The sequence below is a fragment of the Coturnix japonica genome, chromosome 11, assembly GCF_001577835.2.
Source record: "Coturnix japonica isolate 7356 chromosome 11, Coturnix japonica 2.1, whole genome shotgun sequence".
Lineage (NCBI taxonomy): Eukaryota > Metazoa > Chordata > Aves > Galliformes > Phasianidae > Coturnix > Coturnix japonica.
In genome coordinates this window covers 11,618,983-11,645,820 of record NC_029526.1, presented here as the reverse complement: position 1 = coordinate 11,645,820, position 26,838 = coordinate 11,618,983, and the positions used below count along the sequence as shown (strand labels likewise).

At 37.9% G+C, this 26,838-nt stretch overlaps 2 long non-coding RNA genes across 2 annotated transcripts; one reads left to right on the top strand and one right to left on the bottom strand.

The window, feature by feature from the left end:
* Nucleotides 1-626: 626 nt before the first annotated feature.
* LOC107319358 lies at nt 627-25,149 on the bottom strand. The gene is made up of 3 exons (XR_001557759.2): nt 23,155-25,149; nt 21,594-21,722; nt 627-2,417 (listed from the first exon to the last, which is right to left on the bottom strand). It is a non-coding gene; the product is annotated as an uncharacterized LOC107319358 (long non-coding RNA).
* Nucleotides 15,671-17,696, top strand: LOC107319355. Its single transcript, XR_001557758.2, has 3 exons — nt 15,671-15,843; nt 16,886-16,975; nt 17,062-17,696. It is a non-coding gene; the product is annotated as an uncharacterized LOC107319355 (long non-coding RNA).
* Nucleotides 25,150-26,838: the final 1,689 nt, after the last annotated feature.

The following is a 26,838-nucleotide window of genomic DNA, read 5'->3' as shown; positions in this document are numbered from 1 at the left end:
GAAGCAAAGACTTCACTTTGTTTTGCAGCGAATTAAATATCAGATGCAAGGGTTTCGTATGGCAGCTGCAATACCCCCAAGTGCTCTTGTGCACATGGCGACAAGTGCTTATATAGCATGGACACGAGCCAGACAGCCATGACTGTAATAAGCACGGAGAGCTTTTTTTACGCATTAATTTTTCCCTTTCTGAGTACAATCATTTTAATAATTGTGGACACCTTTGGTTTGTTCTCCCATCTTAAATTTTATTAGCAGCAACAAGAGCACATTCTTTGTGCACAGTACCATGTTGCACTTCAACTAGGAGATTTGTTTTGTCTTCAGAAGGTCCCACTCAGGCAGCTATGAGGGTGCAGATGTTCAAACCCTAGCTGGGTTTGGATAATCATGTTTTCTATGCATTGCACCATTGAACATTGTTCTCACATTAGATGGGTTGGCTTCCAAGTACTCGGCATTTTAGCAGGATTTTAAGATTTAATTGGAAGGTCTTCTGTGTAATTACAGATCTGGTTTCAAGGGATAGGACTCGAGAAGTTTTCTTGACTTTCTGTGTCCTCACTGCATTTTATGCTTCTAATGATAGGGTTTGTCATATTTGAGGAACTCCTAAGGCTATTCTGAATGTTTTGAAAATGGAGAGTAAGAAACTAGTGAGATGGCTTATCTGCACAGTTGTTTTATTTATTTTTCTCTTTTTTCCTCTCACCTCCTATGTTTTAGCATGCAACTGGATAGAAAACTGGTCTGAATATATGATATTAGTCTCATTACAACATGTTTGTAGGACAGGCAGTTATCAGACACATAGAGGGAGGGAGAGATTTATATATCTTTGGTCTTTCTTCATTTGCAACATTTTGAAAAGACTGTGGAGTTGTTCTCTCTCCTTTTCACTGAGGTTCCTCTGAAGAGTCCAGAGATTCAGAAGATTCTTTCTCCCTTTGACTGTAAGTTTACTTAGAACTCAGCAATAAATATCAGATGCTTAATTTATTCTTTCCAGTACTGAGTCACTGACTTTATCATCTTGTGTGGTGTGCCTTATACTTTGAGTAATAATCCTCCTCCCTGGAACTGTCTTCAAGGACAAAATTGTTGCACAACCTGAGATGTTCTGTTCTTATCTCCTCTCTTTCATCTTCTATACCAGTTGTTCTGAGTTTTATCATGACACTTTAGGAATTCTAATTGTTAAACTTGAATTCTTACATACTGCAAAGATTCTCCACACAGGAGGGAATTTCACTGGACTCCTTCGAATACAGGTGTTGTGTTTCCAAAGCAGTTTCATCTGTGCATCTTTCTGAGAGGCTTACCTGGTTGACTGTCATTTTATTTGGAATTCTGGGACAGCTCTCAGCTCACTTTAAAGCTGTGTCAATCTTCAGGTAGTGTTATTTCTTGATCCTCTTTTATATGAAACTGATTCCCTTTGATAACTATCTGGCATTTTTTTTTTAGATAGTTTTATTTTCTTTTGGTGTTGTTCTCTGGTAGGAAAAAAAAAAAAAGTGTAATGTTCTGTGTGTCTTTTTTTCTCACTGTAGCACTCCTTTCAGCTATTACAAACATTATTTTTCTTTTATTATGCATATTACAGAAACAATGTCATATACAGCTCCAGCCTGCTCTTTCTTTTGCTCATCACTGTTACTCTTTTTAACTTCATTTACTCCTATGTACCATTATGTGTGTGTTTGCTCCTTAACCCTTGAATGCTCTTTATAGTTGGAAATATTTACCGTAGTATTTTCTGCCAGATGTCATGGTGAGCAATACCCAGAAACAAATTTCATTTTTCTTTTGTGTTTTATTTGTTCATTTCTTCATTCCATTTCCTTTTTACTCTCCTCTTCTGTGACTTTTCTAAAGCTCCAGTTTAATGTCCTCACTTAGAAATCTTACTCATTTAGGATAAACAAAAAAATGGAGCTGGTTTTGATCTAGCAACTTGATCATGATCTTATTGATTCCTTTTTAGTTTTTCTTTCCTTACTATATTGTGTGCAAATTCTTCTTATAAGCCTTTATCATACTTGAGTTGTTTCTTCCTCTTCACAATTAATTCCAAATGAACTGAAAACTGTGATAACTAAGTACTTTTGCATCTATGTTCTTTGGTTTTGATTGACATTTGGTTTAACCTCTCTCAAATCATAGTTTTTTCTGCCAATTTCCTTCATTATCTTTACAGTTGATTCTTTGTAATGCATGCGGTTATGGATGTCATCTAGCATACATCTCAGATATAAACCATTTTCCCACACAACTTACAATATTCTCTTTAAAAATCTTAAGGTTTCTACAACAGTCTGATATCTTCAGAACATAACACTTGTGTCTTCATTCCAGGTATGAAGGCAACTACATCAGGTACATTTTGGGCTGAATCATCGTAAGATTTCTCATGTCTGTTAAAAAAAATAATAATAATAATGAAAGCTGCAAAAATGTATCTTAGGATCTTGAAAACTGCATAGAATCACAGAATCATGAGGTTGGAAAGGACCTACAAGGTTGGCTAGTCCAGCCGTCCTCCTATCACCGTTACTACCCATATCTGTTAGTATCATATGGTTACTAACCATATCTCGTAGCTCCTCATCCACCTCATCAGCTTACCACTGTAAGTATTATACATTCAGTGCATGTTTAAATGTCCAGTCATATAAGGTTGAGGATGTTTATTTAACTCCTAATGTTTTTGTCCCGGTAACTGAAATCTTTCACGTGCTGATGTCCAGATGAAACTGGATTTCCTATACCTTTTGTAAGGAATATGCTATTGAATATGACTTCTAAATTCAGCTCTAAGATCTCTATCAACATGGATACACATTATGGGAAGAATACTCTTGAAAATGCTGGTTAACAAATGGTAAATTTGTATGTGTTAACAAAGAGTCTTCGATGGCAATTTAGCAATCTGGCAGGTAAGGTTTTCTAGCAATAATTTCTAAACAAGTAGCATATTTTGCATTTATTAAGAGACTGTATGACATCTTTTCTAGGTTGCAGTTGTTCTTCTAGTATGTTTCTGTCGCAACTTTACCAAACGTGCCAAGAGGAAGAGCAGCATTTGCAGAGTTTTAAGAGATTATAGAAAATTCAGGTATATATCTGCATCCTCTGCACATTGACCCCCAGGGAACTGGAGATTTACTTAACCTCCCGCCTTACATGAAACTTTCCAAACACAGTTGAGAATAACAGCAGGTTACTGTGTAAAAAAACCTTGTATTTCATCATTATGAAGTCTGTTCAAGAGATTACAGATTCTGAAACAAAAACCCTTCGCTTCAAAAAATCTCTGTGGGAGACTAATAGAGAATAAAGAACACTGTGAGGAGGAGAATGAAAGCAAATTTAAATTTGTCTGTCATCCTAATTAAAAGCAGGTTGTAAAATAATCGAGAAAAGAATTATCTTTAAAATTTGGTGTTAATAGGCTGCTGATGAATCAAAAAGGAAAATACTGTATACATATACCTCCTGTATTTTCTTTTTAGGTGAAATTATATCCTACTAAGACCAACAGGGAAGCATGCATTCATTTCAAAGTCTCAAGTTGAATAAGCATTTCAACCATCTGATATTTGTATTGCCACATTTCAATTTCATACATTAACAACACATGATTTCACCGATGAATTGATGTAAGTTTTCAGTAGGTAGCAGTTACAGGAATTATGAATCCACACGATCTCTTGGAAGGTGTCCCTGCCCATGTTAGGGGGATGGGAACTATATGGTCTTTAAGGTCCTTTCCCATCCAAACCATTCTATGACTGTGAAATAAGCAATACTGCCAAGGAATGTCAGCCAGTTAGCAGTTAAATCTTAGTTGAAAGGTATCACAGTATTAAAATACTGGGAAAAAAATTATCTTAGATGCTTTGGCGGAATTGCTGTTGGAAGCTTTACATGCTACCTTCAGTCTGAATGTATTGAAAAGCAACACATGCTTAGTTTTTTTTTGAGATATGACTGACTGCTTATGGCAGTGTGCCAGTCCATGGAGATAACTCAAACAGCTTTCCACTTCATTCTCTTATGGCACTGGACTCTAGCCCCATCCTACCCATTTTGTGTATTATATATACCAGGGTAGGAGGGTATGGTTAATCTAAGTAACCACTCAGGCTGCTGCCAATCCTGAGTCATCACTTGTCTTCATTAGCAATAGTGTGAATAGAATCATAGAATCATTAAGTTTGGAAAGAACCACTAAGATCCTCTAGTCTGACCATCACCCCATCCCCATCATGCCCACTAAGCCATGTCCCTAAGTGCTACATTACCCTTTTCTAGAATGCCTCCCGGGATGGTGACTCCACCCCTTCCCTGGGCAGCCTATATCAATGCCTTACCACTCTTTTTGAGAATAATTTTTTTCCTAAGTCACAGCTTGCCATGCTCATGGTCTCATTTAATTCAAAACAACAACTATCAGGGTATAAATAGGATGAAGAGAAAAAGAACAGATATTAACAGTGGTTGAGGAGTTTGAGGAACTAAGGGTGACAGATCCTAAAGAGGCTCGCATTTATGACAGAGGTGGGGAAGAGGTGGGGAATAAGAGGTTCATCTACCATGCAGGTAAGGTGGTAAAAAGTTGGAGCATTCTTTTGGGTTGGTATTAGAAACAGAAGAAAAACAGCAAGCCCAGTAATTCAAGTGTTGTTGCTATAGTAATGTGCTTGAGGAAGCAACCTGAAAGGCATTATTGAAATTTGCTCTAGGATACACTCTATCTATACTGACCCATAGAAAACTAGCTGAAAAATCCAGCCATACCCACGTCAGGGATTTCACAATAATTGTTTCTTGCATGATTTGGTTATAGCATGCCATTTATCCATCCACGTGTAAGGGAGGTAAGAAAGTAGTGCAGACATGCATACAGGCCTCAGGGAACTCACTCCTTGTACGTTTGTAGTGCCAATAGGAAGCATTGCTGTCTCCTTCCCCTCATCCTCTTGTTTATGCATTCTTACTGCTGGGTAGATGCTACCCACTAGCCTGCCTTCTAACCCTCCTGATTCATTCAGAGATATGTACCCATTGATAGTGATTTCCCTCTTTTCTGTAGAGTCACGTTTTTTGCACCCTTTATCCTAATAAACTCCTCCTTTTTTTTTACACTCTTTCTCATATATTCTCAATTTCATTTCTTTCCTACTGATTGACTTCCTCTTTTCCCTCCTACTAATCTTATTTCAATTTTTTTCCTTTAATGTGGAAAAGACATTGCCAAAATGTCACCTGTAATCTTGTTTCCCATTTCTAGTATGTAATTTATTAATCCTCTCTCTCTCTTCTTTCCCTTTTACTGAGCAGCCTACATGCTAATACAGCTCAAGTTTTATTTTCAGATTGCCAAATAAATAATTTCACAAGTCTTAAGTGTAGGAGAAAAATAAAAATGAGCTTTGAAATAATGATCACCCCTGTCTTTCCACCAAGGCACCTGAGTTTAGATCTATACAAATCACATTATTCAGGGATGGTATAGCTGTCCCATATAAGTTAAATTACTGGAAAGGGTATTTAAGGAACTAAGGCAAAAAGCTAGTCATTACCTGCTTGGTAAGAAGCACTTAAATAAAACCTTCATATTACTATAGTTCTGCTCTCTTCAAAAACAGTCTTAAATCTGTAATGATACTGGGTGGTTTTTTTTTGGAGGGCTGCTGATTTATTTTATTTTTTTTAATGTCACATTGGTTTTAGTAGTTTTTTTTTTTAGTTTTGAGTTGCATTGGTGATTTCTCAGCCTTTTTCTAGTATTTGTGAACACTTTCGCTAGCTCCATAAGTCAAAAGGGAAGAGGAAACCATCAGTTCTTTTGGAGGGGAGATGAAAGAACATGAAATGTAAGCAGTGTTTTTCTTCTTTGTGCCAGGCTTTCTTTAATGTAAAATATTATTTTTACTGATAAATGTTTTACCACTGCTATGTTTAATGGAAAAGAGTCATTACTCCCCAGTTTAACAACTACATTGTCTCTGCAGACCCTCAGATACTGCTTCTGCCCCTTTCATTTTTTGACATCTGTTATTTCCTTTTTCTTTTATCAGACATGCTAACTTTGCTATGGAGCAAGAAGTATGTGAAGTACATGCACTGTGACATTTTTCAGATTAGTAGTCCAGTGTATGCTTCTGTTTCTGCAGAGTGATTTCTCACAGTATTGCACCAATCTGGTTGCATAAATGCAAGCAGAACCAATACTTAACATCATTTTCAGTAGCAAATTTATGTCTCTAAGAGCACATTCTAACATCTAAGCAGCAGCCACCCTAGCTCGTTTCCATGTCTGAGAGTCCTTCATATGGACTCACAGTGGACTCACTGCTCAGGGTACTGTCTGCACTGTGTGTATTACCCCAGAGTGTAATAAAGAGACAGGCAGGCAGGACAGCAGCATTGTGGCCAGAGATCGATGTCACCCCGTGCTCTTGGATTATCTCTGCTAAAGCTTTTCATGGAGTTCAGCAGTCAGTCAAGATTAGCTGTTTTGTAAACCCAGGTTGTGTTAGTTTCCTTGAAATCCATGGGTATAGAAAGCAAATGTTGTAAATATGACTGTATCGCTAAGGCAATTAAGCAGCTGAAGACATTTAGTACTTGTTCCTGTCCGGCTTTTGCAGAAGTGCTGGTATCTTTGATGGGCAGCACAGCAGCTGCAATAGCCATGGACACTGAAGAATACTAAGCCAGGCTTCAACTCCAGTATTTTAAGTACCATTAAGAATGTAAAAGAGATTTCTTTGTAGCTGATTAGCTCTTGAAATGTGTGTACATGGTTTGCATGCATGTGAGCTTCCTATGCCTTTGCTTAGGACAGTAAGTGTAGTGTCAGGTGAGCTTCTAAGCTTGAGAAAGTGTTTACTGGATCAGGTGTGATACTGCACTGATATGCCTGTGTTAATGTCTTTCCAGTATGGACAAAGCAAACTCCTGTCTGCAAAGAAGTAACTGTACAGATGCAGTCTCTCTCCACCAGTTACACTCTCTGGGACCCCGAGTGCCCTGCTCAGCACTGTGGTTTGCACTAAACAGCCAGTCACTCAGGAAGTACGTACTACATTTAAATAAGTCTTTCTGCCTTTATAAAATAATTTGTTTTGTTTTTCATCCCACATGTCCCACATGCAGATGCAGTGTGATGTTTTTCAGACTGAACAGATTCTGAAGTATGTGTAGCAGAAATGCTAAGTCACAGCTTGAAGCAGTGATGGAGCACTTGGTGGAAAGGCAGGGCCAACCCAGGGGAGCTCAGCTGTATGCAGTGCAACTGAGTGACTGGAAGGGGTGGAGCAAGGATCCACCCCTTCCCAGACCTCATTTAAGGGTTAAGAGTATCTTGCTTGCTGGACATTCCTGCCTGCTAGAAGCCTTCCAAAGGTAATCAGTTGTTTTTTTTTCTCCTTTTTTTTTTTTTGTTTGTTTTTTTTCTTTTCTTTTTTTTTTTTTCCTTCCCCTATGTCCACAGCTGCTGCATTTGGGCTTATTCTCATTTGTCACAGTCAAGGATTGTGTCACCCCTCTACTATCACTGTACTTTGTATTGCGTTATAGCACTACTATGTTATGTTGTGGCGGCGCTAGGAAATGACAGCAGATCATAGACATTTGAAATGTTTAAGTACAAGCAGTCAGAAATTTGTGGGTGCTATGGATGTTTGTGCTATGGATGTTTGTGCAGATGTGACAGTTTTCCCTGCTGCTGTTTGTCAATCTACCATGAGTTTCATTCATATTCCATACGGATACATATTTTTTTTTTCTTTGTTTTCCTTTGACATTAATGCACTGGCAGAGATTTCTAAGTAGCAAAGCAAGGAAATTAACTTACATTTGCTGGCTTGCTAAAGTAAATTAGCTACACTTTTGACTTTCTGTGGTTTTACTCTGAATGGGAGAAGCAATAAAAATGAAATAAGGCTAATCACGGTTGTTCCATGGTTTTCTCTGTGGTGTGTTAAGAGGAGAAGAACCCATAACAAAAAACCCATGAGTTCATATCTGCTTAAAACAGGTCTCTAATTAGCTTCTATAATCGATCTGCCTGCTCTAGCAGGTGAACCAGGTAATTATCTTGTTTATACTCTAGGTGAGTCACAAAATGCTAGATAGCTTTCTCCATATCTTTAAAAGATAATGCATTGTAACAAGTGTTCCCAATATGAATGAACTGCTGCCATAACCCATACCATCTGTTTCACACACAGCAATGTGAGATCTCATTTTATTCTTTGTTACAAAAAGCTGCAGACATCAAAGAGCTGTCCCTTTGACCACTGTCTCAATCAAAGGATTTTGCCTAGACAAATCCTTACTTCCCACTATGATTTCAGTGTTGTAGCATTATCAAGTGTTTCCTGGCTTCAAGAGGAGGAATCCAGTCATAAGTTCTTTTCTAAGGGCCAAATATTGTCACTGTTCACTTCCCACTGGTCTTTTGAGTAGCACAGACTCCTAACTCACTGGTTAATTAGGGGTAAGTTACTTAGGGTGTGAGGCTTTGCAGATGGGCTGTGGTGCACTATACAGTGCACATCTTTTACTCAGTATGATGTCAATATCTGTCACCTTCTAGAAGGCAGAGTTGGTTAAACACATGGTTAGAAATAACTGAGATAGTACTATCCCTAATTGTTCATAGAAACTCCCAGCATCTCATATGTGGTGTCTTCTCTGTTCTCGTGTTATTCAGTCTGTGCTTTATTTTCATAATGCAGGTACTTCTCTTACCTGAAGGTTGTTTTATATTAAGCTCTATGAAGTAAACAAAGGAATAATTCTTTTTGATAATCTTTTAAGGGTCACTGTTGTATTTCAAGCCTATGACCAGTAGCGTTAATGATGTTATATTTGCAAAGAAAGGATGTTCAGAACAGTTCTTTCCAGCACAACATAGAATTGTTTCATCCTTTCAGTAGTAGAGAAGAGGCTTCTTGTTTGTGTTGAATGGTGAAGATGTAATGCTACATGTTTTCTGTAATCATTAAAACAATGGCATTCCAGTTTCTCCCCAAGCTAAACATAATCCTGTCGTGGGCATGCCCCTATTCCAATTCTCCTTGATAGCTGAGCTTAAAAATTTCCATTAAATAACGTCTTTTTTTTTTTTTTTTTTTTTTTTTCATAGACTTGTCCCTAGCAAATTTAGTTTCAAGGTCTTTTATTTCTGTTTCTAAAGTAATTATCCTCTGGGCCTCTTCCTTTCTTCCTGGTATGATGCTAGACTAATTATTCTTCTTCTAATGAATGCCTGAAATGGATCCCATATGGTGGCATATGTGCCTTCAGATGGAAGCTTCATTTGAATAAAATAAGGAAATTCTTCTCTTGGGGCTTTCTTAAATTTTTCATTCTGTAACAATGATGAGTGAAATCTGTCTCTTGGGTATAGAAGCAGCCAGCTTGCTTTCTATTACACTCTGAACTGGAGATTTTCTTGACTATCTCTTGTGTAGTATGTCCAGCTGTGGCTGTGAACTCTTGCATCACATTGTCATGAAGAATTTTTGAATGAGCTGAAGCATCATTACATATGTTATGAGAGCCATTCTTTTTCCTTGGAAAAAATAAAATGCTATATACACAATCATTTCCCTTGCTGAAGTTCTTTATCACCTTTCTCCAGATGTGTTCCCTGGCATGCAATGAGTGTTTTTATTGCCTTGGGGCTCAATTCACATCCTCGTTCTTTCCTTTCTTTTTGCTTCTTCTTGGTGTGTTCTGCAAACCAATTGCCTGAATCATCTGAAACAGGGCTGTGGATTGGTACTGCTGCATAAAAGATGTACTATAACACGTATTCATAGAAAACAGTAAGTGAAGTGTTATTTAGAAAAAAACACACAACACCACACTAGTTCCGCATAAATTTATTTTAGGGGTGTAGCACTTGAATCATACTAATTGCTTGTGTAAACATAATCATTTTACCTTGTGTGTGTTTTTGTTTTTGCCATCAGAGACAAAATGGGGAAGCACTGTATTGATTTTCTTTAGAGTATTTGATCCCAAGTTGATAAAGAAAAGGACAGTAACTAATTGTGCTGCTATTAATATTGAGCGCTGCTTGGATTCCAAAAAGACCTCCAGCAATGTATGAACCTGCAATCAGGAGAATATTAGAATGGGAAACAATGTCTGAGAACTACAAGGTCTTCGCTTCTGTTTAAATGGAGAGCAATTGCCCCTGGGTGGTCTTAGCCTGAGAATATCAAGTCAGCAGCTTTGCAGCACACATACTGTAGGTCTTCGAACAATCTTATTTATGACTTGCTGGCATTTTCTTGTTTTGTCTTCCATGAAATGAGTAATTGTTAGCATTCCAGTAACTGAGCTCAGGCTTTATGAACCAACAAACAGATTTTAGTTTCTCTAACCATCTCTAAGATTATACTTTCTTGTAAGGCCTAATACTTGATATGGACTTGTTCTATTTCGCACCATTTTTTTCTATTCTGTGAAGAATTTTCTGATATAGTTGCGAAGATTTCTAACTGACTAAACATAGAGGAGTCCCCAGTGATCTGTTCAATAGCTTGTGTCCTTTACAAGCAAGTGACTTACAATCACTTGCTACAAATAACCAAGGGAACATAAACCATTTCAGGGGGTAATAATTTATCTTTCACAGAACAGTTGGTTTCTTTTCTTTCACTGACTCATTGCAGTGACCATACTGAATGCTTAATCCATGGTTCAGACAGCAGTATCTTGTTCAACTTTCTTATTCAAGTCACACTGTCAATTTCTTTTGGGGTAGTGTTTGCATATAAAAGCCTTGATGAAAGGCCAGTAACAACAGGATTAGGGGAAAAGGTGATTTCTTATGCATATCATAATCCTGGCTGTCTTTCCTGCTGGAAGTTGTTTCAGAATGCCATCTTTAACAAGAAATGCTGCTAAAGCTAATGAATAACTGGGAATCTGGAAGGCAGCATCTTTTCTTAGAAAATCAAAGCAAAATTTTTCAGTCTTGGCTTCAAAGTTATATCCCTAAATTCTTGTTAAGTATCCAGAATAAATTGGTATGATGAAAAATTCCACTGACCACAAGTCTAATTTTGGCAATATGAGTTATGACTACTTTGAGCTTTGCAGAGGCAGAGTGCTTTGAGCTACATAATCAGGCATGGCATTTTATCTTTACTGAAATCTATCTAGAAGCTGTGTTTCAGGAATATCAGTCTGGCAACATCAAATGCAGGGCACTGTCATTTTCTTGACGAGGTTAGAAACTTTCTGTTCGCTTACCAAGACAGTTTACTCACTGAGCCCAACTGAGGAATTTTAGTAGTATGCTATATCAAGAAGACAATTGTAAACTCAATTATGCGCACATGCTTCATGGTACCAGGTCTGACCCAGCCTTTTGGGGCCAGAATTAGGGAGCTATTAAGGCACTCAAAATCTGAAGTGATTTGTGAAATTCTTACCCAGAATGTAAACTGCAGAGCCATTGCCTTTCAAGAAGCTAATTGTCTAGTCTGCTCTATCTGTTTGGAAAATGCTGTTGGGCAAGAAAGAGACATTTGAATATTCATATTGGTTTTATATCTGGTAGTGCAAGAGAAAATTTTAAAAGCTAGCCGGTCAAGATAGATTGAAAACTTGATATTAGTTTCTTTTTCTTGAATGTAATCATATGCATCTCATAACGTTCCAGCGTGATGTGAGAAAGATGAGAAGAAAACTTCTACAAATTGGATGGTTTTACATTCTAATATCTGAGGTGCTGTAAGTCCAGGGAGAGAATGAAAAAATGATTGTCGTACTGTTTACCAATTCCACTTGATTAGTAACAATCTAATGTAGTGACGTTATGACTTTCTTAATAATAATAATAGTAATAAAGGTATTACTGTTAATATTTGCTATTATAATAATCATAATAGTTAAAATAATTATTACTGTACTAATATTTCTGTACTCACAGCTCTGTAGCTAATATATATATATATAATATATATATATATATGTCTTTTTAATTTTGCTGATTCTTTCTCTTGCCTATTATCAGGTATGTATTGTTACCTGGTAGGAAGCGTAAGAAAACAGTACATACAAAGAAGAATAGAACTTTGGAAAGATCCAAGCAGCACTGTAAAGAACCCTTGCAGATTTTCTTTGTCTGACACATTATATTTAAAAATTAATCCAAAACACCCCCACAAAGATCTGTTGTACTTGCTGAACAAAATGGAGTATTGATTTGCCAAAGCCTACACAAAGCAGCCTACATGATTCATTGATCAGGAATTTGGGCTCGGTCCATGTGATCCTTAACTTCTTCATCAGATGCATTCATTTATTCATAAGCTTTGTTTATGGCAAACCCCTTTTACAGTCTTGTTTCAAAATGATAAAAACCAAATGCCTTGTCTAACTTCCATATCACTGAAGACATAAGACAAAACAGAAGGTGCTATGAGCTTCAAAGATTTTATGAACCTTTTGAAGAATGGAGGAACTCTGGTGGCTTTCATATTAATCCAGACTTCAGTATGATTTTTGGAACTGTACAAAATTATCCAAAAAAAAACCCACCCTCCTTCTGCTGCCATGTGGGAATCCCATCCAAATTTCAGGAAGGCAGTGACTGAACTACCAGGAGCTCCATATACCTTTGCAGAGTTGTTCAGGAAATGCTGGGTGTGTGACCTAAAGTCATATTTTGATGGACAATTGTTGCAATAAAATATGCTTGATGGAAACTTCAGATACACAGCTTAAAGGATTACAAAACAGGATCTGGTAAAAAGCCGTGGCTTAGTCACAAGTCAAGAGATTTCTGCTTTTCTCCAGTATATCCCCTCTGGTTTAATGCAAGGAAGGCAACAACAGGCAGAATTGAATTTGTTGTTCTTTTCTTTTATATAATGTTAAGAAGGCAGTGTTTTGGGTTTCAGATTTTGCTGTGCTGTTTAGTAGAAGAAAGGAGGTACTAATGATGAAATATGAGTTCTTATGATCAGTATCTGAGTACTTGCTGTACTTCATTAATCCTGTATCAAAGAGTAACAAGATGGTCATGAAAATGTTATTACAGGGCAATGTAGGGTATGTGCTTACATTGAGATAAAAATACTCTGTGGTAACAGACAGGGTTCAGCATCTTCCCTGCAACGCAGACAAGCTGGGTGACCCCACAGTAGAAGATGGCCTCTGCCACAAGGTGCCATGGGTTAAAAGCATGCTTTGAGACAGTTACCTCTAAAGAGCTGGCATGTTCTCTCACTTAGCTTGTTGTAATTTCACTGTGAGCCTGTCTCTGTGGCAAGCTGCCTTCTAATATCAAAAATGAGAACAGTGGGAAAAGATTAAACAGTTTGTGGATTTTTTTGTTTGTCTGTTTGTTTTTTGTCTTGTTTAAAGAAAGAATAAAGTAACTTCCCTATCAGTAGTTTGTACAACTGAAGTCTAATTTACAGGTTGGATGGGCTGTAATGTGAACAGGAGCATGTTCTGACTTTGGAAGCTTAGGTGTTTCTGTGGATGTGGAGTTAAGTCTTTCCAGTGTATCTTCTGGTTCTTGGAAAGGTGGGAGTGGAAACCCCATGATCTGAATCAGAACATTGCAGAACAAGTAAGTAAAAGAAATTGTACTGCAGAAGGAAATAGAACTCTTTTTTTTCCATAGATTTTAGGCACTGGATTTTGGATTAGAGTACTTACATGTAACTGGTGCATGGCTGTGGTGATATGGACAGAGAATTTACTAGCTCAGTTTTTAAATATCTGGGTGGGAAAAATGAACTTTATCTTAACCAAAGTTATTTAGAGTAAATTGATCAAAACTCCTGATTAATAAGTGAGAATTTGAGTGTCCTTCCATGCTGGGCATCCATCTGAAACTTCAATGACACATTCTCTCAGAAATTGTTGGGTCCTGCTCTTTATAAATGATGAACTTGTAGCTATCTATCTCCTGCTAACTGCAAGCTCACACAGACTGATTACAGCATATTCTTTATCAGATATATGCTGATTTTTAGACATGAACCTGGCATAAGCGCTGATTTTATGGCAACAATGGAACAGAAAACAGACTTGCAATTTGCCTAAAGCAAAGTTCCTGCACAGTCTGTGTTATTATCAATATAAGTCACACACCTTCTCTGAAATGAGAGCACATTACAGAATTTTTATGCTCTGGAACATTCATTTGATTTTTTTCCTTAGATTCAGGTTCTATTTATATTTGGACAGAGACGGTCACTTATTCTATGCAAAACAGGATATCATGAATATGTACAATATATTCTCTGCATATAAAAAGTGTATATACACATATATCTGCTACAACAGGCTCAGAGAAAAAAAAAAAAGGAATTAAAACATCTGTTTAACATTGATTTTGTATATGTATATAAGCATTTTTTCTGTTAGCAAAATATTTGCTTTGTTTTTTTTCCATTATGAACTGAGTATGTGCCACAAGAGGTGGGCTTTAAATGAACGCACAATAACTGGCTACAGTGGATAATTTCATTTAGGCACAGAATTACGAAGTAGCCATTTTTAACTTCAACTAGATTACACATTTACTAAACCTTCCATAAATTCATCATTTGGCTGAGTCATATTGAGAATTGTTTTAAATAAATCTATGTGAAAATTAAATTTAAGTCAAAAAGCAGCAGGAAAAAGATGTATAGTAAGTACTTCATCTGTTGTAATAGGACTATTTGGAAGGAATACAAATGCACTTCAAATTGTAAAGAGCATAATTATTTTTCTCCAGAAGCTGAATGAAATAGAGTAGCTTCTGCCCATATAATATTTGATATGAATTATCCTCATAAAGTTCAAGTTGTATTTTTTAAATTCTGTTTTTTTCCTGGTGTAAAGTAAGTTTCCCAATGATTTCTCAAATTCTTTGCTTTATTGCAATGGCCGAGAAGGACATAGGCGTTGTCTTAGCTGGGCAGAGCTGCAGTTCAGCTTCCCGTCATCCTGCCTTAGGCAGCAGACAGGTGCTTCACAGCGATTTCATAAACCTGAGGGGTGTCAGAAAAAGGGCATGGGTAAAACTTCTAAACGTGAAAGGATCTTAAAGAGGTCACCTAATCCATTACGATGCCCTGGATTTTTGATCCACCGAGGGAAAAGTTCATTCTAACCTCTGACACAAAATCCTACTCTCAGGGTCTCTTTCCTTTTCTATCTTATCTAACAAAACTGCAGATATACATAGTATCCATATAATGTTTAATCCTTTAAAAAGCCTGTACAGGATTAGTGTATTATAGATGACTGCAAAAGATCTGGAGTGCCATGTAATTATTTATTGCTATTAGATGACTGCCGGGATTCTGAGATGTTTTGCAGTGCTTGGGTTTGGTTGGGAATATCAGCAGGAAGGAGGATATGGCTCCAGACAGCCATCCATCAAGTGATGCTTAAGAGCTGTTAAGAAACCAGGTCAGAATTGTTAACTGTGATGACTCTACATTCTTTTCCAGACAGCCTATGAAATTTGTTTTGACAAGAAATGATTAAGGACTCCCTCCCCCCGGAAGTATCACCCAATAAACAAAAGCACAGTGTGATTTGAATAGAGAGGTTTTTTTTAAAAGAAAGAGAGCTTGGGGGGCAGTCTGAACACTGAACAACTGTGCAGAAGCTGGTTCCAGAACGTAAAGCAGTATGTTTACATCAACATGGTGCTGGGCTGCCTAATGTGTGCTGCTGAGAGGCAGATGGTCTTAGCTCAGAGCTAGCTTTGTTCAACTGCAGCCATACACCATTCTGAATTTGAGCTAGCATCCTCCACAGTGACACTCAGTGCTCAGGATGGTAACAGCTCAGGTGAACCTTTTTCTACTTGCCTATTGCTGCTCTTTGAAAAGTCTGCTGCAGGGGGATCGGAAAAATGGGTTTAGACTATAAAAGAAAAAGCTACTCATACTTGGTCTACCCGCTTCCTTCCTAAGCATTTAGAAATCTCTCCTCCCACTTTTTTTTTTTTTTTTTTTTTTTGGGGGGGGGGGGGGGGTGTCTTTAAAGATTTATGCCCACAGCCAAACTCCAAATAATGTTTTTCTAGCACTGACCATGCACAGACTTCTGTATGGAGTTTAACCTTTAGGGTAGGAGTGATTGATATCCTGCGTATTGTAGCCAAGGGTGTGATCTAAAAATGAAGTTGTATATTCCTTCTTGAGGAATCCTAAGAGCCAGGGGCCTGTGCTGAACAAGGGGGACACAGATGAAGCTTATTTGTGTAAACATGATGCTTTTCTGAATGACAATGGACAGTTGGACTTTATGGTAACCATCTATTTACTTTTGTGGTTTTGAAGGGTTGTGCCTGTCCAATTCACTGAACATCCTTTTGTCGTTATAGTAAAACTTAACCAAGAGTTATAATTTTACTGTGTGTGTCGTTCATAACTTTGTATAATTCCATCTTCACCTTCCTTTATCACAGTTTTGCTATGTGCTCTTTTTGAGACAGTTCTGATCTCAGTGTCTATGGATAAAAACATTTCTGTGGTTGGATGCAGTGCTAATTTAATTAAATACTATTTGAGTTCTTAAGAGAAACAACTCTAAATTCTTTAGAGACTTTGGTTTAAAAATAAAATTGTTCCAAACGTGCATGAATTAACTGCCTACTTTATAAAATACGTTACTGCCTTTGGAAAAGAAACAAATGCAAATGCTAGTTACCGTGCTTGAAAGAGGTGACAAGAAGTGCCAGCATCTTGGCTTGTGTTGCAGCTTTATTGTCACAAATTGTTAGTTACATTTGAAAATTATGGAACTCTCTCATTGTGCAAGTTGTGCCTGCCAGTTGGTGCCTGCACACTAGAGTGGCTTTACCCAATTAACAGGATTTTCCATGCAGGACCCAGAATAAGTGTGCATGCTTCCTAAATGTTACCACAGCTGAGGTTCAACCTTGGACTCTGGTGGTCTGGAACAACTGCCTTACCAGGTGAGTTAAATGTAGGAAAGCTGTATGAAGCATGCCTCAATGGAAGTCAGCCTTGGCACATCTAATCTAGCTGTATTTGCCTATAGTTCTCTATGACAGATGTAGTCTGACTCAATCACAAGCAAACTGTGCAGCAGACAGAACAGTATTTTTAACCCCAGAGTGCTCATCAGATTAAACAGGCCATGGAAACAATGACATTTAAGTGCTACTTGGAATCTTCATCATTGGCTATCTCAAGCTATTTGCATTCTCTTCTGGCAACTGACCGAGTGTAACTTTCCTGGGAAGAGCTGTGTACCATTCAAGCCGCATCTAAAGCTGAGGATAAAATGACAGGAGTGCCATCAAGTAACTGCTTTATGGAAATAAATGTTTGAGGGACTCAGAGACTGATTTCATGTAAGAGTTCAAGAAGAATCATGAGTAGAGAAAAATCATTCCTGAGAAAAGACAAGCATAACTGCTGTTCCCTGTGTGCCACCGAATTCAATTGCACATTCTCTATTTTGGGCTTCATTAAACAGCAGTAACCTCACATTTGCTAAGTACCCCACTGATAATGCAGGGCCACGGACCTTCCTCTATCTTTTTTCCTTGTTGCTGTATATGGATTTCAGCACTTTTCTAGCGCTGTAAGTGACATAGCACATTTTAATTAAGTTGCAATTGAGAGATTAGACCAAACTTCAGCTAAAAGCTATTACGGCAGACTCCATTATAGAATAGCATATAGGAATGAATTACAACACAGTCATGAAACATCTATCACCTTTTTAAGTAGATGGACAGAATGTAATCATTAAAAAAAATAAAATCCCTTCCAATAAGTAGCAGTTACTTATATTTTTGTAGGCAAGTCCGTGTTTCTCTAGTGGGCAGTAGAAATGATCACTTTCTTTATGCAGAGAAACAAATGGCTGTAGCCCCCCTAATCAGTATTTTGATGATCTACAGATCATGGCAGGCACTGCTTTATTAATTAATCCCAAGTTAATACAAACAGCTTTGTTCACAGAACCATTCCAATAGTAAGAAAGTGCTGGGAAAAATGATAAGCTTAATAGCTGTCACTTACTTATTTTAAAGCATCCAAGTACGTTTAGGTTACTTTGAAATTACGTAGTTTTATTTTAATTAATTGACTGTAACCTCTGTTAAGGTGGTCACATTCCAAATATTCACAGACTTACTTTCATATTTTATCTTAAAATAAAATTTAGTTTTATCACTGTGTGCAGTAGAAAGTAAGTCCTACCTTGTAATATGAGGTCTGCTCCAAAAGTACTGCCTCCTGTTTTATTATGCTGCCAACAGCAGAGGCAGATGGTGGTGGTATGATGATGAACCTTTCCTCCAATATTCCTTTACATTTTGGTGCTGCACTACAGATGGCAGCAGAGGGGCAGTCTGACAAAATGGCACCTGACATGGGTGTATGAAGCAAAGATGTGGAATTGAATTCTTCCATGCAGAAAAATGGCATCTACTGACATTCATTGATGATGTGGATGTGAGCACAGAGAGGCAGTGGGTGTTGCGCTTCAGCAGTAGCAACAGTGGTCACCTCCACTGGTGCAGATGTTTATGAGCTCGGCATGCAGGCACTTGTTCATCACTGTCACAAATGCACAGCTAACAGAGGTGACCGGTTTGAGAAATAGCAATTTGTATCTGAGAACTTGGTCTATCAAATGGTGTTACTGTGCTCTTTGTGTGAGTTGTAGTTTCCATGGAAATAAATAGGAGGTTTGACTTTTGGAGCAATGTATGTATTAGCATAAAATTGTATGCAGCTGACCTAGAAATAGTGTATTCTACAAGCCACTTCTTTTTCTTTAAAAATATATTTTGCTTATTCTGAGATAGTCTTAAAATAAATAAGCACTTATTTTTTTTCTCTTTTCAAAGAAACACAATGGAATTGTTTTTGAATGAAGATAATAATTTCATCATATGACATATTTTATGTTATTTATTAAGGTATCCTGGATGGAGGGGAACTTTCCCTGCTTGAAACACTACCCTCTTGTTCTTACCTAATTTTTCTCTTAAATGTTTTTGCAGAGAAGATACTAAATCAAGCCATTCATTATTCACTTACATCTAGATATGAATGCTCTGGATGCAAGTTTATTTAAGGGGATCTTGCTAGTTATATACTTTTCATTAGTGAACACTTGCATGTGTTCTGTTTTGAGGAGTCACTGTTAACTTTTTCACATCTCATTTTATCTAGTTAACTGTCGGATCTAAATGAGCGCTTCCATTTGTGGCATCTGTTATGTTTCCCACTCCAGCCACCCTGTATGTCCCTCCTGCTGGGAGAACCTGAGCTGACACAGTTGCTGCTGGCAGTGTCACTGTCTGCTTTTCATCCAGAAAAATGAGTTCTGTGTCTTAAACACCCTAAAGGAGGCTGAATTGGATGTTTTGTGTCATTCTGCATTTTACTCAACCAGCAAAGGTTTCTCCTTCTCTATTCCCTTCATACTAGCATGTTACTCAATAGCAATATTTCAGAAAGGCTCTTGAGGGAAACAGGGCAAATGAGATCAATGCAAAATTGCAAAACTATGGGATCCAGCATTCTAGAAGCAATGATTTTACTTGGAAAATGATAAGCTGAGTTACATGTCATTTTCAGTATCTATCTTGCTGTAAAACCTCCATATTTTCTGGATGCACTGAATATATAAGAAAATGAAGCGTTAGGAAAATAGATTGAACATTTGGAGACCAAACAGCGAGAGAGATTTACTCCTGCGTAGAAAGTAACCAAACTCCCTCTCTCTGACTCCCTTATATTCTATAAACAGCACCTGCTAGTAAGTCAGCAGAAGCAAGAACTAAATTTAAATGTTAGTATAATTAAGTATCAGTCTGGAAACAATGATTACCTGCAGTTCTTGGAGATATGCAAACCTTTACTGTTGTCAGACACTACTGACAGAAAACAGAATATCAAAGATTCTGTGTTGTGTTCCTTCAGCGTGAGTTGGGGGACCTGTTAATTTTAAAGTGTCTTTGCTTTCTGAAAGAACTCAGTGAGCTGTCTGACCATCATTTGCTCTACAATAGGTGCTCTAGTTGAATACACTTCCCACCTTCTTGGAGCCTGTGAAAGGTTAGGAGTGATCAGTGTGTTAACCACTTGGCAATGGAAACTGAGGTTCTTCCCAGCAAGAAACAGTGCATGAACATACTCAAGCCTGCCATCTCCTTAAGGAGCCTGTTACTCTGATGTTTCCCTTCATTGCATTTGTTCAAAAACACACACATGAGCTGAGTTGTTACTACCAGCTACAAGATTCAGCAGGTGCGTGGTAACTTCATAGGCCAATGCAGCTGAGTTGAATGAACTACTGTTAAATATCTGAGCCGCATGTTTGGTTCTGGAAGTCTTTGCATACCTGTTCTCCCAGCAGCAAAAACAAAAAACCACCTTAACAAACCAAAAGAGATTAAAGGAACTTCCAGTTTCTCAAAACTATTAAATGCTGTTGTTCTCAGTTCATTCAAATTAATTTGAGGCAGCTTGGCACATTTAAAGGGAATAAAATGAGATTGGAGGTTTGAGCTCTGATACACTTGACATATTTTGCTGTGATAGGGAGGTTTGGCTTAACAGAAGTTTAATTGCCCCTTGCACAACACTGAGGATAGACTTTCTAGGTCAAGGTCAGGATTCATAGGTGGTGAATAAAAGAGCCTTTCTCTGAATTAGTTCTTGCCCTAAAGACAATCAAATATCTTCCTGGAGCCCACATGGGAATGCTACTTGCAAAGACCAGATTCTATTTTGACTGTTAGTACTAAAGAGGGAAAAAAAACACTGTTTCAGCACAAAAGGCTCGTTTTTAATTTCATGAGAACTTTAAAGTGTGGCATTAGAAGAATACAAGAGCCATAATCAGTAATAACTCCTTCTATCCAGAATTCAGAACACAGCAGAGTGCAGGAGGTCTGTTTTGAATTAATTTGCACATTTAGGGAATCTGAACCTACATTTTTTCTCTCTCACCAGGATAGAGTCCCAGCCACTAGTTTAGGTTCTAAAAGGGGCACACTTGCTCCCTAATTGGCATGTCATACAAAATAAATTATTTCCCTAAAAAGACAGAAAAACCTCTCTCTTACATATTTACAAATGTATACATCATACAACATGTAGTGGCGATGAAGCACTCTTTAGAAAGACAGATAAAGATTTATATTTGAATTTTAATTCCCTAGGTAGAAGAAGCCGTGAAGTAAAGTACCCTGCCTCTCCAGTGAGTGGTTTAGCTACTGAAATCATGGAATGGCCCAGGTTGGAAGGGACCTCAAGGATCACGAGCCACCAACCACCCCCGCTATGGGGAGGGCCACCAACGTCCACATTTAATACAGGCTGCCCAGGGCCCCAGTCAACCTGACCTTGAATACCTCTAGGGACTGGGCATCCACAACTTCTCCAGAAGCCTGTTCCAGCACCTCACTACTCTCATAGCAAAGAATTTCCCCTTGACAGAGTAGGAGAGGAAACAGCTACTTTTTAACCATGTTTAAAAGAAGGAAATTTTACATTTACTTTTGTCAAAACAAAGCCAGAAAGAAGGTTAGCATTTCCCCTTACCTTAGGTCCACAGAAAGATGTGTTATTTAAGACATGCTGATCATCAGGTTTAAAATGGTTATCTTAAAAGGCCCTCTGTGTATGCTCACTTTCAGACACCAGTCCTTTGTGCTCTCTGCAAAAGCTAGGCTAAAAAGGAAAATGGTAACATTCCTTATTCAGAATTCTTCATGAATAACATCTGGTTTTCACTAATACTGATATGGTAAGTAGTTAAGTGTGTTCTGGAAGAAGGGAAATAAAAGTCTCTTGAATATTATTAGATAGATAGTTCTGAAAGTTATGTCTCCTATTTATTTCCAGCCATGAACAGGATGTCTATGTACCACACTTGTAAAAATCTGTACCAGCAGAGGTGACCATGAGGTTTGACAGCTGCTATGACAGTGCTGTTGCTAGAAAAACACTGTCCACGCAATCCATTCTTCAGCAGCCAAAATATATGTGAGTCAGAAGGTCCTAAATTGGCACTATGCAGTGGGTGTGGTAGGACATTCCAGTCAAGACTGGCAGTGTGCTCCATGGTCTCAGTAGCATGAAGCTTGGTGTTACCATGTTAGAATAGAGAAGTTGTCTTCTCTGTCCTGTATCTGAAATCTCAAGCATTCACCTTAGTATCACAAAGTAGCAGTCAGAATTGCCATACCACCAACATCATCCATCTCTGACATTGATGACTAATATAACAAAATAGGAGGGGCTGCATTCAGAGCAGTCTTTATACTAATGTTCATGGTATTTCTTTCACAGCAAATTTTAAAGATACTTTAAGAATAATAAGATGTCTTTTCTTCTATCATTGCAATTCCTTAAGTATCGGAAAACAGAATGTTTGCTCAGAACATATTCTACATAAATATGGAACAAAAATATAAACTAATCATATAGCCTTTGAATAAACACAGGGTTTGCTATTTTCTCATATCACTTAGTATAATTGTTCATCTTTCTTAGCTAGCAGCAGAACATAAGTGCTTATGAAACTCTAATACTATCTTACTGAAAAAATGCCTTTGCCCATAGTTTGGTAATGGTGCAAGTCTTCCCTAAATAAATTACAAAAATATATAGAAAGCATTTGCTTATCTTCAGGCTAGATTGCCAAAGCGTCTTCCTAACAATCTAAGAGAATTATCCTTTCCATACAGCCTTAGAGCTCAAAAAAAAGAAAAGGTGCTGGGTCGGTGCTGAATTCATCTGCCATACCTGGAAGTTCAGTGTGTTCCAACTGGCTTCAGCCCTTTTGACTTGCAGTGCTAAGCTAAATCCAAGGGATGAAAGACAAACATATCCTAATAGATTGCATTATCTCTGAGTGAGAGGCTCGTGTTTGTTTTCTTATTAAGATTTAGACTGGGACCAGCTAGTAACTGTAGTAGTTCCTGGAAGGTAACATTTTGGACCAAATTAAAATCAATGATTCACAAATGAGAATTCTATACTCTGTAATAGAACAAAAGGTATTATTTTCTGGGAAACACTGTCTGTGCATTTATCTTTGGAGTGTGTTTACTTGAGTTATGTATTTAGATTAAAGAGGTATTTCAAATATATGGCATACCTGCAGCATAGTACGTTGAACTCTCAAAAATTAATCATGTACTAGGTGTGTTTCATGCCTGGTAAAAGAGGACAGGTTTTAATAGGTTAGAATTAAGGTACAAAGATTAGGTTAACATTGATGATTTCTTGGCATCATAACATCTCAACCTATTGAAGAAACACTTCTGATAGTCAGTGGAGTCTCAATAACTTGTCCTAATGGTTAAAAAACTCAGAAAATCAGAGTGTTAAATAGTATGAGAAGAAGCATTCAAAGATACAAATTGTGAGACTGTTACCTCTCTTTTCTTTCTGATTCCCACTGTCTTTCATAAACAGGTAATCTCAAATGCAAGTTTCATGAAGCAAACAGTGGATAAATGTAAGTAACTAAGTTCACACTTCCTGTGATAGTGTCTCAGTTACACTGATTATTACTTGACATACACCATGAAAGCAATGAAGTCTGTGCTAAGTTTTTTGTTTTGTTACTGAAAAGCAGAGAGGCACAGGTTTGCTGCATGGATTAGGGAGCTCACACAGATTATGCAGAAATAATATCAGCAGGATTCATTTCAGAGTTTTAGTGAATGCTACACAGCAGCTACTGGAGTACTCAAATTAGACCAGATGTCATAATGCCAAACTCTCATCCCAGCAGAGTACAATATTAAAAAAATGGTTACTTTTGCTTTTAATTTACTACTCTCTGGATGAGAGAAGTCCCATCTGCTTACTTTATTTTTAAATGAAAACATAAATGTTGTCCTATGGTGACATTAGGCTAGATATTATGTAGAGACAGAGACTCTAAGCAGTTAAGATTTACATTTAACAAATATGTTTTCTTACACGCAACCATCTGCATGATAAAACCAATGAGTAAGTTTGTGAAGCTGGCATAAATAGGATTCAAAGGGTGACCTATTCTTATGTCACTATGGGAATAAAAATTACAGAATTTTAGGAAATCTGGAAACATACTTTTTCCTATGGGATAAGTCTGGTCACACTGGATAAAGTGAGAAACAGCTGCTGGAAAGATAAGATCTGAAGACAGCAGAAATTCAGCAGGGCTAAAAGCATATAGCTTTTGTGAGATTTCCTGAGACTTCAGAACCACAAACAAAATCTTAAGCATGTTTCTGATTCTGGGAGTTTTATTTCACAGACCAGTACTGTGAAAAACATGCTGAATGCAACAGAGAAATGAAGAGATGCGCTACTGCTGTCTTGAAAGGTAAGGGGAAAAATATAAGCAAATTCTGCCTGATTAGAGGCTTCCAGAATTGAACCGCTCTCTCCCCTACAGAAGCACAGAGATTGTTTCAGTGTTCCACGTGCCAGCGATACTCGATAAACTTGGTGGGATGAGCTGTGGCTTTTTAAACAGTCTAAGATCCTTAGATTTTGATGTTTTCTTTAATTTAGGGTAGCTGCCAGAGTCAGCTGAAGATGTTCAATGTTACTCTCTCTTTCCTATGTAATTAAATTAAAACCAACTCTTGCTGAGAGGCAGAACCCTATGTTTCAGAGGCTCCTGTTTGCATCCACATGCAAACTTCATCACACACCTGCATCAAGAGCCTCCTTTCCTCCTTTGTATTATTTCTAGAGCTCCCATTCAAGCTGCCCAAAGCTTTCTGCATTCCAGTTTCCACTCTCCAGCCTGAGGTACAGGACTTGCAGCAGCTCCCTGAACTCAGCTCTGGTACAAGTTCTCCTGCCCGTCAGCCCACTGTGCTGCTGCCCATCCAGGAAGACTTACCAGAAGGTGAATGTTCATCTTCTGCTAAACTGACATTTATCTATCACAAAAGAAAAGATCATAGTAAAAAAACTATTAGATTAAACATGGCATGTGCAAAGTTATAATATGACGGAATGCACAGCAGTAACAATAGAATGCCAAAGTCTTTGGCTGCAGCAAATGAGGATAAGCCCAAACATACCAGCTGTGGGTGCAGAAACAAAATAACAAATCTGCTTTACCTTTTATGACTGTGAAGAGGAAAGGGTCCTGGGGATGTTGGTCAATGCTCAGCTGAACATGAGCTGACAGTGTGTTTAGACTTCGGCATAAGAAGGAACTTTTTCTCTCAAAGAGTCATCAGGCACTGGAATGGCTGCCCAGGGAGGTGGTGGAGTCGCTGTCCATGGCAGTGTTCAAGAGGCATCTGAATGAAAAGCCACAAGATCTGGTTTGCTCTAGCTTTGGGAATGGGAGCACGGTTAGACTAGATGATCTTGTAGGTCCTTTCCAACCTTGCAATTCTATGAAAGTCCTCAGGTAGGCACAGATCCCCAGTGAGATACTCTTACCTCTGCTGCCAACCCTTAAATGAGGGCTGCATCCTGGCTCCACCCCTTCTAGTCACTCAGGTTTTTTGCATGCATCTGAGCTCCTCTGTGTTGCCTGCCCCTGCCTTCCCACCAGGTGCTCAATCACTGGTTTAGGTCATGATTTAGCATTTACACTACAGCATGGCAGTCCATTTAAATCCCATGAACTGTGGATTCTGATGCACTTCATTCAGGAGTGCAGGTAGAAATTTAAGTATAAATCCCCTTTTGAGTATCAAATGAATGACTTAAGAAAGGTCTGATTGCTGCTATATATGAAGATATCACACATTTGGGCTAAAATCTGTTATCTGGTAAACTGAATTATTTTGCAATATCTTGAATTTAATATGTAAAATAGAAAACAGTGGTGAGATCATCAGGTCCCAGTACAAGGAAGCTCTCTATTTATATTCTGCTCCTTGGCCACTGTGGTCAGACTGCAACATGCCATACAGAAAGACTTGGGAATTCAGGAGAGCTTGGGCAATTCCAAAGCATTCAAATGATATTTCACTAAGGAATAAATGATTGTGCAACCACCCCTTTCTGTGCTTCTACAACCCCCCCCCCCACCTTCTGCAATGTATGAAACAGCAGTTTCAAAGAAGCATAGAAAACAAACAAAAAATAAAATAGCTAATGAACCTAGTAGGTCCACAGGTTGAACAGAAGAAAAATTACTGCCTTTCTTCACATAGATAAATAAACGGAATGTGGTGATACCTTCACAAGATGAAGATAAATGTCATTTAAAATAGAAAGCCCTTGACAGCTCCTAGGTTTCAGCTCTTTGTGAGTTACTTAACTTCTTAATGTGCTTCTGAGACCCGGGTTTCACAGCAGAAAAGCATCTTCAAGGTGCCTATTGTGGAGAAAAATAAGATATTTATTTACTTCTACACAAAACTATTTTAAAGTGTTCTGACTCATCAGAAGGTGAGAGCACAATTGCCAGTCACTCTGTTTTCATCAAGCCAGATTTGAATAGAAACCTTCTCATCTTCAGATAGCTTTTAGTGGATGCTCAGAGATACTCTGACACAAAATTAGGAATCAAGAACTTGAAATATATAATCTTTCTGAGACTAGCTCAGACCATCCTCTCAACTTTTTGTTTCAGTACAAGTGATACTGATTCTGCTATTTATCTTCCAGACATATTACAAAAATTAATTCTTTGATGTCATTTGTAGGATAAAACTGTAACGCGGCTTATTAATATCCTTAGATTCAGCAAAGTTTCAAAGACTTTCTTTCATGGAAATACAGATTTCAAGGCCAGGAGGTCCTTGATTTTGTCTGTGATTAGCTCATTCTGCTTCCTCTTATATCATTTTCAGACCTTATAATTGCAGTT